The sequence below is a fragment of the Triticum aestivum genome, chromosome 4A (assembly GCF_018294505.1).
Source record: "Triticum aestivum cultivar Chinese Spring chromosome 4A, IWGSC CS RefSeq v2.1, whole genome shotgun sequence".
Classification (NCBI taxonomy): domain Eukaryota; kingdom Viridiplantae; phylum Streptophyta; class Magnoliopsida; order Poales; family Poaceae; genus Triticum; species Triticum aestivum.
Genome location: NC_057803.1, coordinates 621,886,783 through 621,909,124, shown reverse-complemented (window position 1 = coordinate 621,909,124; position 22,342 = coordinate 621,886,783). Strand labels below are relative to the sequence as shown.

At 50.5% G+C, this 22,342-nt stretch overlaps 7 non-coding genes and 5 pseudogenes across 7 annotated transcripts; all 12 read right to left on the bottom strand.

Moving 5' to 3' along the window:
• Positions 1-324: 324 nt before the first annotated feature.
• LOC123088837 (uncharacterized) lies at positions 325-404 on the bottom strand (annotated as a pseudogene).
• A 396-nt stretch (positions 405-800) lies between these two features.
• LOC123088784 (U6 spliceosomal RNA) lies at positions 801-903 on the bottom strand. Its single transcript, XR_006442091.1, has one exon. It is a non-coding gene; the product is annotated as a U6 spliceosomal RNA (small nuclear RNA).
• A 1,049-nt stretch (positions 904-1,952) lies between these two features.
• Positions 1,953-2,032, bottom strand: LOC123088823 (uncharacterized; annotated as a pseudogene).
• A 396-nt stretch (positions 2,033-2,428) lies between these two features.
• On the bottom strand, positions 2,429-2,531 carry LOC123088792 (U6 spliceosomal RNA). The gene has a single exon (XR_006442099.1). It is a non-coding gene; the product is annotated as a U6 spliceosomal RNA (small nuclear RNA).
• Positions 2,532-3,580: 1,049 nt separating this feature from the next.
• LOC123088822 (uncharacterized) lies at positions 3,581-3,660 on the bottom strand (annotated as a pseudogene).
• Positions 3,661-4,056: 396 nt separating this feature from the next.
• On the bottom strand, positions 4,057-4,159 carry LOC123088783 (U6 spliceosomal RNA). Its single transcript, XR_006442090.1, has one exon. It is a non-coding gene; the product is annotated as a U6 spliceosomal RNA (small nuclear RNA).
• Positions 4,160-5,209: 1,050 nt separating this feature from the next.
• LOC123088821 (uncharacterized) lies at positions 5,210-5,289 on the bottom strand (annotated as a pseudogene).
• Positions 5,290-5,685: 396 nt separating this feature from the next.
• Positions 5,686-5,788, bottom strand: LOC123088751 (U6 spliceosomal RNA). Its single transcript, XR_006442060.1, has one exon. It is a non-coding gene; the product is annotated as a U6 spliceosomal RNA (small nuclear RNA).
• A 1,051-nt stretch (positions 5,789-6,839) lies between these two features.
• On the bottom strand, positions 6,840-6,919 carry LOC123088820 (uncharacterized; annotated as a pseudogene).
• Positions 6,920-7,315: 396 nt separating this feature from the next.
• LOC123088752 (U6 spliceosomal RNA) lies at positions 7,316-7,418 on the bottom strand. Its single transcript, XR_006442061.1, has one exon. It is a non-coding gene; the product is annotated as a U6 spliceosomal RNA (small nuclear RNA).
• Positions 7,419-8,469: 1,051 nt separating this feature from the next.
• On the bottom strand, positions 8,470-8,573 carry LOC123088850 (U6 spliceosomal RNA). The gene has a single exon (XR_006442128.1). It is a non-coding gene; the product is annotated as a U6 spliceosomal RNA (small nuclear RNA).
• Positions 8,574-8,945: 372 nt separating this feature from the next.
• LOC123088716 (U6 spliceosomal RNA) lies at positions 8,946-9,048 on the bottom strand. The gene has a single exon (XR_006442027.1). It is a non-coding gene; the product is annotated as a U6 spliceosomal RNA (small nuclear RNA).
• Between the last annotated feature and the right edge of the window lie 13,294 nt (positions 9,049-22,342).

The window sequence follows — 22,342 nt, the reverse complement described above, 5'->3', positions numbered from 1 at the left end:
ACATATTTTTTGCGTTATGACCGAATCACAGTTGATGGCAAGGAACAAAGACAATAAAAAATTGAAGGAACATACTACATGTGGGAGGACTGACACGGAAGACTAATCCATAAACGTGTGATAATAGATTAAAAAGATAAAAGTTACTGCAGAAAGGTTATATCTGTAATAACAAAGAAGAGAAAGCGTGTGGATCAAAATTTAAAAAGGCAGTATTGAGGACCTCTCTGATAGGAAAGTAAACTAAAGGGCCTTTCGGTATGAATAGCTGCACACGCAAGTGCAAGAAACAAGGCTCCAGTGATTTGCGCGGAAAATCTCAAATAAAATTTGGACCATTTCTCGATTTGTGCATGTCATCCTTGCGCAGGGGCCATGCTAATCTTCTTTGTATCGTTCCAGGGACGATGCTAGCTGCGGCGCTCTGCCTTATAAACCAGTCCGACTCTCCCCAGCTGGCCGATGTGGGACTAAACAAATGAGCATTTGTTTTTCCCAGGGCCTTTCCATAGGGCGCATGGCAGGCCGCCAGTTGCAAGACGGATCTCTCTTGATGTGGCCCAAATTAATGGAAGAGCATAATGGGCCCTCGTGTTTTTTGTTAGGGAATAACAAACGATGCTTGACACAAAAAAATACTATAGTTGTTGCCGCACGTGGGGGGAGGGCACATGCACGTTTAGGAATAACCTCATTGTGCTCTTCTGATAGAGAAAGGAAACTAAAGGGCCTTTCATTATGAATAGCTGCACATGCAATTGCAAGAAAAAAGGCTCCAGGGACTTGCGCGGAAATCTCAAAAAAAATTGGACCATTTCTCGATTTGTGCGTGTCATCCTTGCGCAGGGGCCATGCTAATCTTCTCTGTATCGTTCCAATTTTATCGGATGTTCCCGAAGGGATGATGCTAGATGCAGCGCTCTTCCTTATAAACTAGACCGTCTCTCCCCGGCTGGCAGATGTGGGACTAAACAAACGAGCGTTTGTGTTGCCCATGGCTGTGTCTAGCCATACCTAGATTCCATCGGGCGCGTGGAAGGCCGCTAGTTGCAAGCCAGATCTCTCTTGATGTGGCCCAAATTAATGAAAGAGCATAACATGCCCTCGTGTTTTTTGTTAGGGAATAACGAACGATGCTTGGACACAAAAAAATACTATAGTTGTTGCCGCGCGTGGGGGGAGGGCACATGCACGTTTAGGAAAGGAGGGATGAACAAAACCTTTTGGTTGTTCACAATTTATGAATGGTGGATTATGCAAATCAAAACTTTTTTAAAAGCAAACTTGTGCGTGAAGGAGCTTAGACGATATCAAGTTATTGCCACAAGTACATATTGCAAAGACCATAGTGCCAAAAGGTTCATGCTAAGCTGGCTTACCGTGTCTTTGGTGTGACTAGATATATAAAATGGTATGCAACATATATAATTTTCTACATAAAGATTGAGAATTCACCGGTTGACCTATGTAATTCATCGACCACTGGTTATTGTACACTAAAGACAAAAAGGTTTGAAGATGAGATTCTTTCGAGTGTACCACAATCCAGCCTAGTGTCCGAGAGAGTTTTCTCACAAGTCTTAGATGAGTTTGTTAGGTGGTAACATAAACAAATTAGACTAATGAAACATATTTTTTTGCGTTATGAACGAATCACAGTTGATGGTAAGGAACAAAGACAATAAAAAATTGAAGGAACATACTACATGTGGGAGGACTGACACGGAAGACTAATCCATAAACGTGTGATAATAGATTAAAAAGATAAAAGTTACTGCAGAAAGGTTATATCTGTAATAACAAAGAAGAGAAAGCGTGTGGATCAAAATTTAAAAAGGCAGTATTGAGGACCTCTCTGATAGGAAAGTAAACTAAAGGGCCTTTCGGTATGAATAGCTGCACATGCAAGTGCAAGAAACAAGGCTCCAGTGATTTGCGCGGAAAATCTCAAATAAAATTTGGACCATTTCTCGATTTGTGCGTGTCATCCTTGCGCAGGGGCCATGCTAATCTTCTTTGTATCGTTCCAGGGACGATGCTAGCTGCGGCGCTCTGCCTTATAAACCAGTCCGACTCTCCCCAGCTGGCCGATGTGGGACTAAACAAACGAGCGTTTGTTTTTCCCAGGGCCTTTCCATAGGGCGCATGGCAGGCCGCCAGTTGCAAGACGGATCTCTCTTGATGTGGCCCAAATTAATGGAAGAGCATAATGGGCCCTCGTGTTTTTTGTTAGGGAATAACAAACGATGCTTGACACAAAAAAATACTATAGTTGTTGCCGCACGTGGGGGGAGGGCACATGCACGTTTAGGAATAACCTCATTGTGCTCTTCTGATAGAGAAAGGAAACTAAAGGGCCTTTCATTACGAATAGCTGCACATGCAATTGCAAGAAAAAAGGCTCCAGGGACTTGCGCGGAAATCTCAAAAAAAATTGGACCATTTCTCGATTTGTGCGTGTCATCCTTGCGCAGGGGCCATGCTAATCTTCTCTGTATCATTCCAATTTTATCGGATGTTCCCGAAGGGATGATGCTAGCTGCAGCGCTCTTCCTTATAAACTAGACCGTCTCTCCCTGGCTGGCAGATGTGGGACTAAACAAACGAGCGTTTGTGTTGCCCATGGCTGTGTCTAGCCATACCTAGATTCCATCGGGCGCGTGGAAGGCCGCTAGTTGCAAGCCAGATCTCTCTTGATGTGGCCCAAATTAATGAAAGAGCATAACATGCCCTCGTGTTTTTTGTTAGGGAATAACGAACGATGCTTGGACACAAAAAAATACTATAGTTGTTGCCGCGCATGGGGGGAGGGCACATGCACGTTTAGGAAAGGAGGGATCAACAAAACCTTTTGGTTGTTCACAATTTATGAATGGTGGATTATGCAAATCAAAACTTTTTTAAAAGCAAACTTGTGCGTGAAGGAGCTTAGACGATATCAAGTTATTGACACAAGTACATATTGCAAAGACCATAGTGCCAAAAGGTTCATGCTAAGCTGGCTTACCGTGTCTTTGGTGTGACTAGATATATAAATGGTATGCAACATATATAATTTTCTACATAAAGATTGAGAATTCACCGGTTGACCTATGTAATTCATCGACCACTGGTTATTGTACACTAAAGACAAAAAGGTTTGAAGATGAGATTCTTTCGAGTGTACCACAATCCAGCTTAGTGTCCGAGAGAGTTTTCTCACAAGTCTTAGATGAGTTTGTTAGGTGGTAACATAAACAAATTAGACTAATGAAACATATTTTTTTGCGTTATGACCGAATCACAGTTGATGGTAAGGAACAAAGACAAAAAAAAATTGAAGGAACACACTACATGTGGGAGGACTGAAACGGAAGACTAATCCATAAACGTGTGATAATAGATTGAAAAGATAAAAGTTACTCCAGAAAGGTTATATCTGCAATAACAAAGAAGAGAAAGCGTGTGGATCAAAATTTAAAAAGGCAGTATTGAGGACCTCTCTGATAGAGAAAGTAAACTAAAGGGCCTTTCGGTACGAATAGCTGCACACGCAAGTGCAAGACACAAGGCTCCAGTGATTTGCGCAGAAAATCTCAAATAAAATTTGGACCATTTCTCGATTTGTGCGTGTCATCCTTGCGCAGGGGCCATGCTAATCTTCTTTGTATCGTTCCAGGGACGATGCTAGCTGCGGCGCTCTGCCTTATAAACCAGTCCGACTCTCCCCGGCTGGCAGATGTGGGACTAAACAAACGAGCGTTTGTTTTTCCCAGGGCCTTTCCATAGGGCGCATGGCAGGCCGCCAGTTGCAAGACGGATCTCTCTTGATGTGGCCCAAATTAATGGAAGAGCATAATGGGCCCTCGTGTTTTTTGTTACGGAATAACAAATGATGCTTGACACAAAAAAATACTATAGTTGTTGCCGCACGTGGGGGGAGGGCACATGCACGTTTAGGAATAACCTCACTGTGCTCTTCTGATAGAGAAAGGAAACTAAAGGGCCTTTCATTACGAATAGCTGCACATGCAAGTGCAAGAAAAAAGGCTCCAGGGACTTGCGCGGAAATCTCAAAAAAAATTGGACCATTTCTCGATTTGTGCGTGTCATCCTTGCGCAGGGGCCATGCTAATCTTCTCTGTATCGTTCCAATTTTATCGGATGTTCCCGAAGGGATGATGCTAGCTGCAGCTCTCTTCCTTATAAACTAGACCGTCTCTCCCCGGCTGGCAGATGTGGGACTAAACAAACGAGCGTTTGTGTTGCCCATGGCTGTGTCTAGCCATACCTAGATTCCATCGGGCGCGTGGAAGGCCGCTAGTTGCAAGCCAGATCTCTCTTGATGTGGCCCAAATTAATGAAAGAGCATAACATGCCCTCGTGTTTTTTGTTAGGGAATAACGAACGATGCTTGGACACAAAAAAATACTATAGTTGTTGCCGCACGTGGGGGGAGGGTACATGCACGTTTAGGAAAGGAGGGATCAAGAAATCCTTTTGGTTGTTCACAATTTATGAATGGTGGATTATGCAAATCAAAACTTTTTTAAAAGCAAACTTGTGCGTGAAGGAGCTTAGACGATATCAAGTTATTGCCACAAGTACATATTGCAAAGACCATAGTGCCAAAAGGTTCATGCTAAGCTGGCTTACCGTCTCCTTGGTGTGACTAGATATATAAAATGGTATGCAACATATATAATTTTCTACATAAATATTGAGAATTCACCGGTTGACCTATGTAATTCATCGACCACTGGTTATTGTACACTAAAGACAAAAAGGTTTGAAGATGAGATTCTTTCGAGTGTACCACAATCCAGCCTAGTGTCCGAGAGAGTTTTCTCACAAGTCTTAGATGAGTTTGTTAGGTGGTAACATAAACAAATTAGACTAATGAAACATATTTTTTTGCGTTATGACCGAATCACAGTTGATGGTAAGGAACAAAGACAATAAAAAATTGAAGGAACACACTACATGTGGGAGGACGGAAACGGAAGACTAATCCATAAATGTGTGATAATAGATTAAAAAGATAAAAGTTACTCCAGAAAGGTTATATCTGCAATAACAAAGAAGAGAAAGCGTGTGGATCGAAATTTAAAAAGGCAGTATTGAGGACCTCTCTGATAGAGAAAGTAAACTAAAGGGCCTTTCGGTACGAATAGCTGCACACGCAAGTGCAAGAAACAAGGCTCTAGTGATTTGCGCGGAAAATCTCAAATAAAATTTGGACCATTTCTCGATTTGTGCGTGTCATCCTTGCGCAGGGGCCATGCTAATCTTCTTTGTATCGTTCCAGGGACGATGCTAGCTGCGGCGCTCTGCCTTATAAACCAGTCCGACTCTCCCCGGCTGGCAGATGTGGGACTAAACAAACGAGCGTTTGTTTTTCCCAGGGCCTTTCCATAGGGCGCATGGCAGGCCGCCAGTTGCAAGACGAATCTCTCTTGATGTGGCCCAAATTAATGGAAGAGCATAATGGGCCCTCGTGTTTTTTGTTAGGGAATAACAAACGATGCTTGACACAAAAAAATACTATAGTTGTTGCCGCACGTGGGGGGAGGGCACATGCACGTTTAGGAATAACCTCATTATGCTCTTCTGATAGAGAAAGGAAACTAAATGGCCTTTCTGTACGAATAGCTGCATATGCAAGTGCAAGAAAAAAGGCTCCAGGGACTTGGGCGGAAATCTCAAAAAAATTTGGACCATTTCTCGATTTGTGCATGTCATCCTTGCGCAGGGGCCATGCTAATCTTCTCTGTATCGTTCCAATTTTATCGGATGTCCCTGAAGGGACGATGCTAGCTGCAGCGCTCTTCCTTATAAACCAGACTGTCTCTCCCCGGCTGGCCGATGTTGGACTAAACAAACGAGCATTTGTGTTGCCCATGGCGGTGTCTATCCATACCTTGATTCCATCGGGCGCGTGGCAGGCCGCTAGTTGCAAGCCAGATCTCTCTTGATGTGGCCCAAATTAATGAAAGAGGATAACATGCCCTTGAGTTTTTTGTTAGGGAATAACGAACAATGCTTGGACACAAAAAAATACTATAGTTGTTGCCGCGCGTGGGGGGAGGACACATGCACGTTTAGGAAAGGAGGGATCAACAAAACCTTTTGGTTGTTCACAATTTATGAATGGTGGATTATGCAAATCAAAACTTTTTTAAAAGCAAACTTGTGCGTGAAGGAGCTTAGACGATATCAAGTTATTGCCACAAGTACATATTGCAAAGACCATAGTGCCAAAAGGTTCATGCTAAGCTGGCTTACCGTGTCTTTGGTGTGACTAGATATATAAAATGGTGTGCAACATATATAATTTTCTACATAAAGATTGAGATTTCACCGGTTGACCTATGTAATTCATCGACCACTGGTTATTGTACACTAAAGACAAAAAGGTTTGAAGATGGGATTCTTTCGAGTGTACCACAATCCAGCCTAGTGTCCGAGAGATTTTTCTCACAAGTCTTAGATGAGTTTGTTAGGTGGTAACATAAAGAAATCAGACTAATGAAACATATTTTTTTGCGTTATGACCGAATCACCGTTGATGGTAAGGAACAAAGACAATAAAAAAATTGAAGGAACACACTACATGTGGGAGGACTGAAACGGAAGACTAATCCATAAACGTGTGATACTAGATTAAAAAGATAAAAGTTACTGCAGAAAGGTTATATCTGCAATAACAAAGAAGAGAAAGCGTGTGGATCAAAATTTAAAAAGGCAGTATTGAGGACCTCTCTGATAGAGAAAGTAAACTAAAGGGCCTTTTGGTACGAATAGCTGCACACGCAAGTGTAAGAAACAAGGCTCCAGTGATTTGCGCGGAAAATCTCAAATAAAATTTGGACCATTTCTCGATTTGTGCGTGTCATCCTTGCGCAGGGGCCATGCTAATCTTCTTTGTATCGTTCCAGGGACGATGCTAGCTGCGGCGCTCTGCCTTATAAACCAGTCCGACTCTCCCCGGCTGGCAGATGTGGGAATAAACAAACGAGCGTTTGTTTTGCCCAGGGCCTTTCCATAGGGCGCATGGCAGGCCGCCAGTTGCAAGACGGATCTCTCTTGATGTGGCCCAAATTAATGGAAGAGCATAATGGGCCCTCGTGTTTTTTGTTAGGGAATAACAAACGATGCTTGACACAAAAAAATACTATAGTTGTTGCCGCACGTGGGGGGAGGGCACATGCACGTTTAGGAATAACCTCATTGTGCTCTTCTGATACAGAAAGGAAACTAAATGGCCTTTCTGTATGAATAGCTACACATGCAAGTGCAAGAAAAAAGGCTCCAGGGACTTGCGCAGAAATCTGAAAAAAATTTGGACCATTTCTCGATTTGTGCGTGTCATCCTTGCGCAGGGGCCATGCTAATCTTCTCTATATCGTTCCAATTTTATCGGATGTCCCCGAAGGGACGATGCTAGCTGCAGCGCTCTTCCTTATAAACCAGACCGTCTCTCCCCGGCTGGCCGATGTGGGACTAAACAAACAAGCGTTTGTGTTACCCATGGCGGTGTCTAGCCATACCTTGATTCCATCGGGCGCGTGGCAGGCCGCTAGTTGCAAGCCAGATCTCTCTTGATGTGGCCCAAATTAATGAAAGAGCATAACAGGCCCTCGTGTTTTTTGTTAGGGAATAACGAACGATGCTTGGACACAAAAGAATACTATAGTTGTTGCCGCGCGTGGGGGGAGGGCACATGCACGTTTAGGAAAGGAGGGATCAACAAAACCTTTTGGTTGTTCACAATTTATGAATGGTGGATTATGCAAATCAAAACTTTTTTAAAAGCAAACTTGTGCGTGAAGGAGCTTAGACGATATCAAGTTATTGCCACAAGTACATATTGCAAAGACCATAGTGCCAAAAGGTTCATGCTAAGCTGCCTTACCGTGTCTTTGGTGTGACTAGATATATAAAATGGTATGCAACATATATAATTTTCTACATAAATATTGAGATTTCACCGGTTGACCTATGTAATTCATCGACCACTGGTTATTGTACACTAAAGACAAAAAGGTTTGAAGATGAGATTCTTTCGAGTGTACCACAATCCAGCCTAGTGTCCGAGAGAGTTTTCTCACAAGTCTTAGATGAGTTTGTTAGGTGGTAACATAAACAAATTAGACTAATGAAACATATTTTTTTGCGTTATGACCGAATCACAGTTGATGGTAAGGAACATAGACAATAAAAAATTGAAGGAACACACTACATGTGGGAGGACTGAAACGGAAGACTAATCCATAAACGTGTGATAATAGATTAAAAAGATAAAAGTTACTCCAGAAAGGTTATATCTGCAATAACAAAGAAGAGAAAGCGTGTGGATCAAAATTTAAAAAGGCAGTATTGAGGACCTCTCTGATAGAGAAAGTAAACTAAAGGGCCTTTCGGTACGAATAGCTGCACACACAAGTGCAAAAAAAGAAGGCTCCAGTGATTTGCGCGGAAAATCTCAAATAAAATTTGGACCATTTCTCGATTTGTGCGTGTCATACTTGCGCAGGGGCCATGCTAATCTTCTTTGTATCGTTCCAGGGAGGATGCTAGCTGCGGCGCTCTGCCTTATAAACCAGTCCGACTCTCCCCGGCTGGCAGATGTGGGACTAAACAAACGAGCGTTTGTTTTGCCCAGGGCCTTTCCATAGGGCGCATGGCAGGCCGCTAGTTGCAAGTCGGATCTCTCTTGATGAGGCCCAAATTAATGGAAGAGCATAATGGGCCCTCGTGTTTTTTGTTAGGGAATAACAAACGATGCTTGACACACAAAAATACTATAGTTGTTGCCGCGCGTGGGGGGAGGGCACATGCACGTTTAGGAATAACCTCATTGTGCTCTTTTGATAGAGAAAGGAAACTAAAGGGCCTTTCTGTATGAATAGCTGCACATGCAAGTGCAAGAAAAAAGGCTCCAGGGACTTGCGCGGAAATCTCAAAAAAATTTGGACCATTTCTCGATTTGTGCGTGTCATCCTTGCGCAGGGGCCATGCTAATCTTCTCTGTATCGTTCCAATTTTATCAGATGTCCCCGAAGGGACGATGCTAGCTGCAGCACTCTTCCTTATAAACCAGACCGTCTCTCCCTGGCTGGCCGATGTGGGACTAAACAAACGAGCGTTTGTGTTGCCCATGCAATGTCTAGCCATTCCTAGATTCCATCGGGCGCGTGGCAGGCCGCTAGTTGCAAGCCATATCTCTCTTGATGTGGCCCAAATTAATGAAAGAGCATAACATGCCCTCGTGTTTTTTGTTAGGGAATAACGAACGATGCTTGGACACAAAAAAATACTATAGTTGTTGCCGCACGTGGGGGGAGGGTACATGCACGTTTAGGAAAGGAGGGATCAAGAAATCCTTTTGGTTGTTCACAATTTATGAATGGTGGATTATGCAAATCAAAACTTTTTTAAAAGCAAACTTGTGCGTGAAGGAGCTTAGACGATATCAAGTTATTGCCACAAGTACATATTGCAAAGACCATAGTGCCAAAAGGTTCATGCTAAGCTAGCTTACCGTGTCTTTGGTGTGACTAGATATATAAAATGGTATGCAACATATATAATTTTCTACCTAAAGATTGAGATTTCACCGGTTGACCTATGTAATTCATCGACCACTTGTTATTGTACACTAAAGACAAAAATGTTTGAAGATGAGATTCTTTCGAGTGTACCACAATCCAGCCTAGTGTCCGAGAGAGTTTTCTCACAAGTCTAAGATGAGTTTGTTAGGTGGTAACATAAACAAATTAGACTAATCAAACATATTTTTTTGCGTTATGACCGAATTACAGTTGATGGTAAGGAACAATGTCGGGGGACTAATCCACGAACACCTATGGGACCAGCGGACCGAGTCCCTTTCGGTTCGGCGGGGGCGGAGGTCGCATGAAGAGCGGATCGAGGCGAAGCACACGAGCAGTTTACCCAGGTTCGGGCCGCACGGATGCGTAAAACCCTACTCCTGCTTTGTGGTTTGTATTGAGTTCTTGCTCGGGAGCGCGGAGTGCTACAGTTCACACCAGGGGCTAACGAGACCGAGCCTGAGTGTTCTCTTTTTTCCGAACCCCCCCCCCTACGTTGCACATGGGCCTCCTTTTATATGCTCAAGGGGTCACCAACAGGTGGCAACAGAGACAAAGGGTAAAAATGGAAAGGTGCTGTGGTAGGTACAGCTACCTGCTACAGTGTATCATACCTAACCCTGACGGCAGGGGACAAGGGCATTGAAAGCCCGTCTGTGTCGCCTAAACAGTGCAACAGGGACTGTCAGGGACGCCACCGCTCGCCACGATGGCAATCTTGTCAGCGCCGCTCGCCACTGCGCACCGCTGGCTGCACAGCCTCCCGCCATGCACGCCTGGAAGGGTCCCAGAGCGACACGTTGGTGGATGTGCTGGAGCGCGGGCACAGAGTGGTGGCTTGCCGCGGCAAGCGCCTTGCCGCGGTCGTTGTCTTGTCGCGTCCGGGAGCTTGTCGCTCACCGGGCCTTGCCGGGACGCGAGGCGCGTCGCGGCAAGTTCCTTGAGATGCCTTGGGTGGCCTTCCTGGCAAGCTCCTCTTGCCGGGGTCTTGTCTCCTTAAGCGCCTTGCCTTGGTTGGCCTTCCCGGCAAGCTCCTCTTGCCGGGGTCTTGTGGTGTCTTGGTTTGGATCCTTTGTTCTTGAATGGCTCCAAAGGAACCACGGAGGACTTTGGCGGTCACCCGGCAAGCCTTGCCGCGGGATGCTGCGACTGCCCGTGCACAAGTGTGGGATACTAGGGTACCCCTACTCTAGTACACCGACAGGAGCCCCCGGGCCTGGGCCATACACGGTGCCGAGCGCTATTGGACCAGGCCCAAAACAGGGCACGAGCACGCGCGGCCTAGGTTACGCCGTATCTCTCTCCGTATCCACCGCGCCCTCCCCGAACGACACGCGTTGAATGCGGCGTCGTGGGAGAGATCGTGGGTGGTTTCTTTATTCGGAAATGCGGAACGTCCGCCCCCTCCCTCTTTATAAGTAGGGGAAACAGGGGTAGTTCGTCCATTCGCCTGTTGCTGTTCCAATCTCAAAAATCTCCGCCGCTCCCTCGTCTTCCCAAAGCCGAAAGAGAGCAGAGCTCTGCCCCCCATCGCCACCAGCACCACCAACGCTGTCGACCTCCTCCACCACTTCCGCCATGGCTCCAAAAGCCGACAAGGGGAAGGTCGTGAATTCGACCGAGGCACAGCGGCTTGAGGCGCTGCGAAAGGAGCGGGCAGTCTTCCCCCCCAAGCTCGCCGCGAGGGAGCTGAGGGAGAACTACCACCTCTTCTGGTCGGCGGAGACACGAGCGCATCCGTGCACGAAGGTACTTCCCGCTGCCTCTTGGAAGAAGGCCCCAAACGGATACCCTTTCTTCGCCTTGTTCTTCTACTGCGGGCTCTGCCCACCTTTCTCTAAATTCTTCTGCGATATCATGAACACCTACAGGTTCCATCTCCTCGACTTCACCCCCAATGCCGTTCTGACCATGGCAGTTTTCGCACATCTCTCTGAAAACTTTGTCGGAGTCCATCCCAATGTAGCCCTCTTTCGCCACTTCTTTATTCCCCGAGTAGAGAGAGGAGAGCCTTTATCCGGCGGAATCGCCTGGATCTCAAGGGCCGGCAAGAAGGAAACTTATCTGGAGGGAGAATTCCGCGGCAAGTGGGAGGAGTGGAGGGCAGACTGGTGCTGGATTGACGAGGAGAACCCGCAGCCATTGACCACCCGGCGCCAAACCCCAGTAGCACACGGCAGCGATTGGAGTGATGTGGCGCCGGAAGACGACAGGCTGAATATTGCTGTCACCCGGATCCTACGCCTCAGGCTTGCTGGGCTCACTGTAGGCATTGTTGGCGCGGATTTTCTTCGCCGCCGCATCGCCCTCCTGCAGGAATGGGGGAGACTCACTTGGGAGTTCAAGAATGCGGCAGATATCATGAGGCTGCGGCCGGGCCTCAACTTCAACTTCACAGTTCTGGAGCTCAACACGATGCTCTAGGAGCTGTTCAAGTACGACCCTCAACACCCCGAAGTTTTTAGGTTGCCGGGGGGGGGGGGTCGTTCCGCTGTGTAACAACTCCGCGCTCGACCGCATCCGGGCAATGATGCCGTTGTGCGACTCGCATGGAATTGTCCCAACTTGGCAAGAGCCTGCAGACGACGTCGTGCAGCAATTCTTCGATGACTTGGTAGAAGTGTCGATCCGCTCCGACGAGAAAGATAGCCTCACCCGCGACACAACCGATGCGGAGATGGCACTCATCGCCACTAGGCTAGAAGAGGCAGTGGCAGCCGCAGCCGCGGGCGAATTTGGATTCACCGTGGAGGAGGCAGAGGCAGCAGAGGCGGCAAGCCGTGCCGAGTGAGGGGAGCCTTCCGGCGAGAAAGAGCTTGCCGGACATAACGTCGAGTCGAGCGAGTCCGCCAAGGATACGAGCGGCTGGCTGGAGATCAACTCGTCTTCCTCCTCATCTTCAGACAGCTCGCCGCAAGAAGAGCCTCCATCCCCACCAAGAAGGCATCTCCGCAAGGTCGATGACGTAGCGGAGCGGCAGGCGAGGCAACAGTCGCCGCGCCGCGTGACACGCTCCACCGCGGCAAGCACTGTTACCGCGGGAGCGCCTCACGCTGCGACGACAACTGGAGCGGGGCCCTCCCGGACCACTACTTCTACTTCTGCCGCTTCTCACGCCGCGGCGACAGCCGGAGCGGGGTCGTCTCAGACCGCCGCCACTGCTCCCGCCAAGCGGCCAAGGGAAGCTACTCCTCCGCCTCCTCGCGCCGGACGTGAGCCAGACTTCGACTTCTCCGCGTTCAGCTCCGACGAGGAAGAAGAAGAAGAGTAAGACTCCCTTGGTGTACTTGTAGTTCTTCAATCCTTGCTGTTTGTCTTGTATCTCATTTGCTTGACTCTGAACTTGTTCCTTTTTAGGACTCTGGCCCAGAGAGCAGCAAAGAGAGCCAAAGTCCCGGTGATTGTCATCAAGGACGAACCTACTGCGACAGCAGGGGGTGCGCCCGAGACAACCTTGCCGGACCCGGCAACCTTTCTCCAGAGCAGCCCCCAGCGTAAGTATATGGTTTGCTTTCCGCTGTGAGATGCGCATGGATACTCTGTCTTTGCTGATATCTTACTGCTGGTTTGTGTAGGAGCAGAGCAGCCCCACCAAGAGCAAGGGAGAATCCCCCGACAAGGGAGAGCTCTCTGGCAAAGGAGGGATTTCCGGTAAGGGAGAAATCTCCGGTAAGGGAGGGTTCTCCGGCAAGGGACAGCACCAGTGGCCCCCCGACGGTGGAGACCACGACTGCAGAACCCAGCACAGGTAATCCTTTCGCTTCAAAACTTTCCTTGGGTTCTTCTTCTTTTGATCTTCTTGGGTTTTTGCTTGACTCTTCTCCATTTCCCGGCTGTCAGGCCCATCTGCTACGGAGCCGATGGAGACTGAGGTTGCTGCCGAAGAAACGGCCGGTGCTGACGATCCCGCCGGTGCAGAGGTCGCCAAGGCTGCCGCCGCGGCAACTGGCGAGGGGTCTGGCGATCGCACTGACGGCCCTGAGGCCGCAGGAGCGCTAGGCGCTACACCGACCGTCGACCCGTCCGCCGCTGCCGCAGCGCCAGGCTCCATAGAGCCCCAGCCAGGCGTCTACTTGAAGGCCGGCGACGACGTCTTCATCAACCTTCCCTGGGCATCGAGCTCCAGGGCGCCGGTCGAGGGAGAGATCTTCGATGGGGAGGTGCTTGCCTCCGCTGGGCTGACGCTGGTTGACGCACCAAGCAGTAGCAGCAACGAGCCCGAGGAAGAGCGGCTGCTGCGGAAGTTGTGGTCGCTCTACCGCGCGCGGCAAGCCAAGCTGGAATCCCGCGAGGCACTTGTCGCGAAGGCGGGAGCAGACATCAAGAAGCGCGCGGAAGAGCTCGGGGGTTTCCACCGGGAAGCCCTCTGGTCCCTGGCGGAGGAGCGGGAGCAGCTCGCCGAAGCGCAGAAGGCCTTCCTCCTCGAGAAGGCTGAAGTCGAAGAGCAACAGCGACTTGCCACTGTGAAGCTATCCGCGGAGGAGGGCGAGCTGGCGCAGCGGAAGGTCAATCTTGACGCCCACGAGGAGGAGCTTGCCATGCGCGAGGAAAAACTCGGCGGAGCCCTTAAGCAAGCAGAGGATGCTGCCGCAGTTGCCGAGGCCGCCAAGAAGGAGCTGGAGACGAAGGTGGTGCAGCTGGAGGCCGATCTTGCCGAGAAGGGCAAAGAGCTCAGCGCCGCCAAAGGTTCCAATGCGGATCTTGTGTTGAAGTTGACCACTTTGACCAAGACGTAAAACGGCGCCAAGAAGTAGGAGGCGGCCTTGAAAGAAGAGATTAAGGCCGACAAGGCGCTGCTGGAGAGTGTTGCCGCCACCCAGAATGCCTTCAGGGAAAATGTGGAGCACTGGATGGAGAGCCTCGTGAGCGCTGCCGCAGATATTGACAAGGAGTTGGCGCAGCTGGGGATGGGGGATCTCGGGTATCCCTCCGACGAGAACCTCCAACCCAGCGCCAAGCTCGTCTTGTTCTTCAAGGGCGTGGCGGCGGCCCTCCAGCGACTCCGGGAGAGGATCCCAAAGCAGCTGGCCGACGAGTCGCGCAAGATCTGCGCGGGAGCTCTTCAGAAAGTGTTGGTGAAGGTGGCCTTCCACAATCCGGGCCTCAACTTCACCAACGTCCTCAAGACCCTGCCGCCGGATGCTGATCTGGAGGCGCTCAAGTCCCTTGTCGCACCCATTGTGGACAAGATGAGCGGGATCAAGAGGATCGAGGGCGATCGCGTAGATTAGGCTGCCCATTTCTTCTTTTCTTGCCGCTGTTTGTCATGCTATGAAAACAATCTGTTAGAGCCGCGACAAGCTATCTTTGTAATATAACTTTATTCTGGGTAATGATTGCAAGGTTATTCCCTTTACTTGATTCCTCCCTTTGTATGTTTTTGCCCCACGCTTTTAGGGAACTTGCCGGTGCAGGTACCTGAGCCGCGAGCGCTGAGTGCGGGATGTCAGCAGCCTGCTGGCGGTGCCGCTACCGACAAGAAACCTTGTCGCAACTAGTTGCATCTCACTTAAGTTGTTGAGCGGACTCAAAATAAAGTAAGGGCACAACTAGCTACGGGTTGGTTCCTCCGCGCACAGGTTTTCCATACAAAGTGCGGTCGTTCAAGGGAGATAACTTAAAATTTAAAAAATCTGATTGCTCAAACTTTGGCAACTTAGCTTTTCTGTTGTTTGCTTCCCGGTAAGGCGAAATTTTCTTGAATGACGCCTGGTCCATACCATTATCTTATCCTTTCCTCCCCGGCAAACTTGTGGGCGAGGGAACCTTCCTTTCCTTGAGAAAAAAGAAAGAAGAGAAAATAAAGATACGGAGCTTTACGGCTCGTTATTGATTACCGTGGAGTAGGTGCTGCACAAAGTGTCAGATCATATATGCTAAACAATAGAAAGCATGAAATTGACAAAATGTGCGGAGCACATGAGCTTTACTTATGCACGGGGTCTGCGCCCGGCTTTGTACAAATGATTACATGCAACAGCGGCAAGACTTGTACAAAAGGTGGTTGCCGGCAACCGCGCCTTACGGGTAAAACTTACGAAGATGCTCAATGTTCCAGGAGTTGCTCACCGGAATGCCATCTTCGGTCTCAAGGCGGAGAACGCCAGGCCTAGTGACTTGTTTCACCCGGTAAGGGCCTTCCCACTTCGGCGTCAACTTGTTGGAATTCTTGGCAGACTGAACACGCTGAAGAACAAGGTCGCCTTCCTCGAGACTTCTGGCGTTAACTTTGCGGCTATGGTAGCGGCGCAAAGCTTGCTGGTAGCGAGCGGCTCGCACAGCAGCCTGAAGACGGTCTTCCTCAAGGAGCAGCGCGTCATCTTGTCGCAGCTGCTCTTGCTCGAGCTCATCATAAGCGAGCACTCGAGGTGACCCGTATATGAGTTCCGTGGGGATAACTGCCTCTACTCCATAGACTAGAGCAAAAGGTGTCTGTCCAGTGGCTCGATTTGGCGTCGTTCTGACCGACCAAAGAGCCACCGGCAGCTCCTCAATCCAGTTTCTTCCGCACTTGTGCAGCCTGTCGAAAGTCCTGGTCTTGAGCCCGTGCAGCACTTCAGCATTTGCCCTCTCCGCTTGACCGTTGCTTCTCGGGTGAGCAACAGAAGCGAAGCAGACCTTGGCGCCAAGATCTTGGACGTACTGCATGAAGGTATGGCTCGTGAATTGCGTACCGTTGTCGGTGATTATCCTGTTAGGGATCCCGAAGCGGCAAACAATCGACCTGAAGAACTTGACTGCTGACAGTGCTGTCACCTTCCTCACTGGTTCCACTTCCAGCCACTTTGTGAACTTGTCGATTGCGACGTACAAGTACTCAAAGCCCCCGACTGCTCGGGGAAAGGGGCCGAGGATGTCGAGCCCCCAGACCGAAAATGGCCAGGATAAAGGGATCATCTGGAGAGCTTGAGCTGGTTGGTGTATCTGCTTGGAATGGAACATGCACGCTTCACACTTGGTTACTTGTGCAGTTGCATCCTGGAGGGCTGTCGGCCAAAAGAAACCTTGCCGGAATGCTTTGCCGACAAGTGCTCTTGCGCCAATGTGGTGACCACATATGCCTCCATGTATCTCTGCCAACAGCTTTTGTCCGTCTTCCCGGTGAATACACTTCAATTTCACACCGTTGAGTCTTCTTCTGTACAGTGTCTTGTCGACAAACTGGTACATACTTGACTGCCGGGCTACTCTTTCCGCTTCTTCTTGCTCTTCGGGAAGTTCTCCTGTCTGAAGGAAACGGACAATCTGCTGTGCCCATGCAGGAGCTTGTGGCTCGACAACAACGACTAAAGGCAAATCTGCGGCTGCGGGAACATCCGCTTCTATGGCGAGAATCTGCGGTTCTGCCGGAGCTTGACGTTCCCTGGCAAGCTTGCCGGAGCAAAACTTGTCGGGAGCTTCTGCTTCAACGGAACAAACCCTAGGGCTTGCCAGAGCAGATTGCTCCTCAGCGCTCTTGGCGTTGATCTCGGGGAACTTCTTTGCCAAAGGCAAATCTGCTGCTGCGGGAACGTCCGCTTCTACGGCGAGAACGTGCGGCTCTGCCGGAGCTTGACGTTCCCCGCCAAGCTTGCCGGAGCAAAACTTGCCGGGAGCTTCTGCTTCAACGGAACAAACCCTAGGGCTTGCCGGAGCAGATTGCTCCTCAGCGCTCTTGGCGTTGATCTTGGGGACCTTCTTGGCGGCGACTTCGGGAAGCTCTGCCAGAAAATAGTCACCAGAAATCAACTTCCTCTTCTTGCTCTGTCCAGTTGATGGCATTACAGACGGTTGAGTCAGCTTGAGCACAAAGATCCCTGGTTCCACAGGTAACTTAAGTGCAGCGCACTTTGACAGGCCATCGGCAATGGCGTTCTGAGCTCTTGGAACATGCTCCATCTGTAGGCCGTCAAAGTGCTCTTCTAGCTTTCTCACTTCGTCGACGTAAGCTTCCATCAACGGACTCTGATAACTCTTGTTCACTTGGCGGACGACAAGCTGCGAGTCACCCCGGACAATGAGCTTCTTGATCCCAAGGTCTGCCGTGATCCTAAGACCGGCAAGCAAGCCTTCATACTCTGCAGTATTGTTTGTTGCTTGCTCCTTGGGAAAGTGCATCTGGACTATGTACTTGAGGTGCTCTCCGGTGGGTGCGATAAGCAGCACGCCAGCGCCGGCGCCTTGCAGCAAAAAAGCACCATCAAAGTACATCAGCCACTCTTTGCTTGCTTCGTCGACGGGGATGCTCGTTTCTGGAATTTCTTCATCTGGTGTTGGTGTCCATTCTGCTATAAATTCTGCCAATGCTCTGCTTTGGATAGTTGAAGTACTCTCAAACTTGAGGCCAAAGCTTGATAGTTCCAGTGCCCACTCAACAATCCTGCCTGTCGCTTCTGGATTCTGTAGTATCCTCTTCAGCGGAGAGCGAGTGACGACTGTGATCTCATGTGCTTGGAAGTAATGGCACAGCTTTCTCGAGGCCATGAGAAGGCCGAAAAGCAATTTCTGCACGCCAGAGTACCTTGACCTAGCCCCCTGCAGAAGGGAACTGACAAAGTAAACTGGGCGCTGCACCATTTTCTTCTGTATCTCCTCGCGCATCTGCGCAGATCCATCTTTGTCGGGACCAGAGCTTGCCGGGGAAGCCCCCTACTTGTCGCTGGATGCGCCTGCCGTGGTTGCTGGCTCATCATCTGCCTCCCTCTCTGCCACTAACGCATCACTAACCACTTGATTGGTTGCTGCTATATACAGCAGCAACTTCTCTTGTGGCTTAGGTGCGACAAGTATTGGAGGGGAGGACAGGTATCTCTTCAAGTCTTGCAGCGCAGCCTCCGCTTCCGGAGTCCATTTCACTGGACCTGCCTTTTTCAATAATTTGAAAAACGATAGGGCGCGCTCAGCAGATCTAGAGATAAACCTGCTGAGAGCAGCCACGCAACCGGTAAGTCTTTGTACATCCTTGACGCGCTTTGGTGCTTCAATCTGCTCAATGGCCTTGATCTTGTCGGGATTGGCTTCGATTCCCCGCTGAGACACGAAGAACCCGAGAAGCTTGCCGGAGGGGACTCCAAACACACACTTCTCTGGGTTGAGCTTGAGGCTGATCTTGCGCAGATTTGCAAAGGTCTCGTCTAAATCTTGGATCAGAGTTGCTTTGTCCTTGCTCTTGACCACTATGTCATCCATATAAGCTTCCACATTTCTGTGTATTTGTGTCTCAAGAGCGACATGGACTACTCTTGCGAACGTTGAACCAATATTTTTTAATCCGAAAGGCATCCGTATGAAACAATACGTGCGACATGGAGTAATGAATGCGGTCTTCTCCTCATCCTCTTCTGCCATGAAGATTTGATGGTATCCTGAGTATGCGTCAAGAAATGAAAGCAAGTCACATCCGGTCGTGGAGTCAACAATCTGGTCAATGCACGACAAAGGAAATGGGTCTTTGGGACAAGCTTTGTTAACATCGGTAAAGTCGATACAAAGTCTCCATTTGCCGTTCGCCTTGCGCACGACTACAGGATTGGCCAGCCACGTAGGATGGAGCACCCCTCTGACAAGGCCTGCTGCTTCCAACTTCTTGATCTCCTCTGCAATGAATTCTTGGCGCTCCACTGCTTGCTTCCTGACCTTCTGCTTGACGGGCCGCGCATGAGGACAAACGGCAAGGTGGTGCTTAATTACTTTCCTGGGAACACCGGGGATGTCAGACGGTTGCCACGCAAACACGTGGACATTTGCCCGCAGGAAAGCAATGAGCGCGCTTTCCTATTTAGGGTCGAGAGTGGCACTGATGGTGAAGGTACCACCAGTGCCGTCCTCCTTGGCGGACACCTTCTTCGTCTCTGGCGGAGCTGCCATTGTCTTCTTACACTTGCCGGTGGAGCTCGATGGTGCGTCCTCGACGGCAGCGCAGCACTCCGAAGAGGTGCGCTTGCCGGAGTGGGCATCAAAACTCTTGCCGGACTTGGTCTTCTTCTTCCCCCCGGGAGCTTCAACGGCAAGTGACTTGCGATCTGTTGCGGCTGCCGCTTCCCTGTAGATCTTGTCGGCGTAGATAAGAGCATCCTTCTTGTCGCCGGGGACAGAGATGACGCTTATCGGGCCTGGCATCTTCAGCATGTTGTATGCATAGTGAGAGGCTGCCATGAACTTGGTGAGTGCTGGACAGCCAAGTATCCCATTGTAAGGCAATGGAATATCGGCAATGTCAAAAGTGACCCTCTCAGTCCTGAAGTTCAGCTCGCTGCCAAATGTTACAGGCAACGTGACCTTCCCCTTAGGCTTGCTCCTTCCCGGGTTGATTCCTTGGAATGTGCCGGTCTCTTCGAGCTCGCTGTCAGGGATCTGGAGTTTCTAGAGTACCGCGGAGGAGATCAGGTTCAAGCCGGCCCCGCCATCAACTAACATCTTAGTGACCTTGAGGTTGCGGATAGTTGGTGAAACCAACATCAGCAAGCACCCGACCGCAGTTGTGCGATCAGGGTGGTCCTCAATATCAAAGATGATAGGCGTGCTGGACCATTTCAGAAGCTTGCGTGACTCGACAGGTGGTTCCGCCGCATTGACTTCCCGCACCCACTGCTTGAGTTGGCGGTGCGAAGTATGCAGAGAAGCGCCGCCATCAACGCACAAGACCTCTGTGGCTTTCTGGAACTCCTGCTCACTGGTCTCGACATCCTCCATGTCTTCATCGTCGTCGTCATCATCTTCATCCTTGTCGCAGCCGTGGGGAGGTCTGTCTCCTTGCCGCTGCTTGGCCTTGCCGCGGCGTCCTCCCCGGCCGGCGCGCTTCTTGCCGGATTCTCCATCGCCACCTTGGGCCCTCTCCTTGTCGCATCGCTCGTACTCAGCCTTTTGTTGCTGGACAAGCTGCTCGACCTTCTTGCAGCTCTGAAGGTCATGGCCCTTGGTGCGGTGGATCTTGCAATACTGCTTGTCGGTGCCGTCCTGCTTGTCGGTGACTGCCACAGCCTGGCAGTTGGTGCATGTGGCAATCTCCTTGCCGGAGCTACCAACTTTGGCTTTCTTGGCACCACCTTCGTTGCCGTACTGCTCAACGACTAGCACATCTTTGCCTTTCTTTTTCCTGTTCCGCCGCGGGTTTTTCTTTGCCGGGGCAGCATCGTCGCTGTCAGATCCTCCTGCTCCTGTATTCTCTCCAGTGAGTTTCCTCCCTTCCTCAGCACGTGCACACTTGTCGGCCAGGGCATAGAGCTTGCTGACGTCTCTGATCTTGCACATCGCCATCTCCTCCCGCATCCTGCGGTTACGCACGTTCTGATGGAACGCGCTGATGACCGCGGCAGGGTGGACATCTGGGATGTTGTGCTGTACACGGCTGAACCTCTGAATGTACTTGCGCAGGGGCTCTCCTTCCTTCCGGGCGAGCAGATGAAGGTCACTCTCTTGGCCATGAGGTTTGTGGCCGCCTGTAAAGGCGCCGACAAACTGATGGCATAGGTCTGCCCAGGAGGATATGGAGTTGTCCGGCAAGTGCATGAGCCAGGACCTAACGTTGGGCTTGAGCACCAGCGGGAAGTAGTTGGCAAGGATCTTGTCGTCCCGTCCCCCGGCAGCATGCACCGCGATGGTGTAGATGCTGAGGAACTCCAACGGATGCGACTTGCCGTCGTACTTCTCCGGTACATCTGTCTTGAAATTCTTCATGCTGGGCCACTGGACTTGCCGCAGCTCACGAGTAAACGCAAGGCAACCTACCGCATACGGCAAGTCGCCTGGTTCCCCTGGCGCATGCATGTCAACAGAGGGCCCAGCGCACTGGTCCGACTGACGTCGCGGTTCTCTTCGGCGCTCGATACGTGTATGAGCGTCTTCTTGCTGTCATTCATGAAGAACTTGGCCCTGATCCTGACGAGCTCGTGGATCTGATGACGCGTTGGAGTCACTGTCGAGGTGGATCCAGCGAGTCGGCAATCTTGGCCTTCGGGGCGGAGAGTGCACAGTGGTTGCACCCCCACCGGTCTTGTCGCCACCGGCTCGTGCCTGGCTGGCTTGCCGCGGCTGCGACGTGCTCGGCTACTGTTGAGTGTCGCCGTTGGCGAAGCCCATGAGACTCTGAATGGTGGCCCTCCAGTCGTCGATCTTGTCCGCCGTTGGAGGGTAGTCCAGGAGCAGTTGAGCTCGTGCCAAAGCTTCTGCTGCAGTGGCGGGTGGTGGTGGCGAACGGTGCGAGGAGCGGGACATGCTCGGACTTCTAACCATGTTAGAAGGAGCAGTGTCCCGTCCAGGCGACCGTGCCTCGCTTGTGCCAGCATGTTGGCGTGCATGTTGGTCTTGAGCACTCCGAGGTCCACCAGCTCGATCTTGGTCCAGCAAACGCATGGTACCGTGAGTACCATGACGCTGCCGGTCCCGCGCCTCCTGAGATGGGCGCGGTGCATGTACGGACGCCGAGGTCTTGGAGTGCGCCCGGTCGTTGTGGGAGCCGGCTATGCCGCCGATGGGCAGCGCAGCCTTGTCCTTGGACCTGGCAGCACCATGAGCTCCCTCGTCGATGCCCGTTCTTCCGCCGGCGTCTGCCCCATCAGCCATTTGCTCCGGTGGTGGTGGGTAAGGCGCGGATGGAGCAGCCGCCTCCGAAGCCTTCTTCTTCGGTGGCATGTTAATGAAGGTGACGAAGATCTAGCTCGCGTGAACGCCGGATCTGGTTCACACAAGCTCGACGCCCCCTACCTGGCGCGCCAAAGATGTCGGGGGACTAATCCACGAACACCTATGGGACCGGCGGACCGAGTCCCTTT